This window comes from Zea mays, chromosome 10 (assembly GCF_902167145.1).
Source record: "Zea mays cultivar B73 chromosome 10, Zm-B73-REFERENCE-NAM-5.0, whole genome shotgun sequence".
Taxonomy (NCBI): Eukaryota; Viridiplantae; Streptophyta; class Magnoliopsida; order Poales; family Poaceae; genus Zea; species Zea mays.
Genome location: NC_050105.1, coordinates 38,442,383 through 38,443,270, shown reverse-complemented (window position 1 = coordinate 38,443,270; position 888 = coordinate 38,442,383).

Here is an 888-nt window from a genome sequence, read left to right as displayed (position 1 = left end):
GTCGACGGGAGGTGACGAAGTCACGTCAGGGACTGACTGCACCGTCGTCTCAGGTACGAGGGTGACGCCCAGCAAGCCTTTCGCGAGCGTGCTGGCGTCGTCCATTTGCTCGGAATTGGCGTGTTGCAGGGAGACGGCGCTCGTCTTCGTCTCAAACGCGAGGTCGATGCCCGCCGCGCCCCCCGTTGGGGCACCGGCGCCGTCGACTCGCTCGACAGCCGATGAGGTGCCGCCTCCTGCTTGGCCTCGGTTGCCCCGCCTCCTCCTCCGTCGGCGGGGGAGAGGGCGGGGTGAGCTCGAATGTTGCTCTTCCACCACACGGGGAAGACGTCGTCGATTCCGCCACCGACGGGCGGGCTGTCGGCCGCCATTGTTGCTGTCGCACGTCGGGGGAAGGAGTATCATGTCGTAGCTGCCGTCGAGGGACATGAACTCAAGACTCCCGAAACGGAGCACCGTCCCGGGCTGGAGAGGTAGCTGGAGACTGCCCATCTGGAGCTTGACGGGAAGCTGTTCGTCAACACGCAGCAGGCCCCTACCTGGCGCGCCAACTGTCGGCGTTTCGAGACCGGGGGGATCCCTGGGCCGACGAGTGAGAATGTCGTCGCGTGCCCCAGCCCAGATGGGTCGGCGCGAGGCCGAGCGTGAAGGGGGGAAGAAGGCGTGAGAGAGGTGGAAATCCCGCGGCCTTCGTGTTCGTCCCGTGCCCAGGTCGGGTGCGCTTGCAGTAGGGGGTTACAAGCGTTCCACGCGGGAGGGAGCGAGCGGCCTCACGCGAGCGCCAGTCCCGTCCTCTTCCCCGCGCGGGCCAACCTTCTGTAAGAGGGCCCTGGTCCTTCCTTTTATAGGCGTAAGGAGAGGATCCAGGTGTACAATGGGGATGTAGCA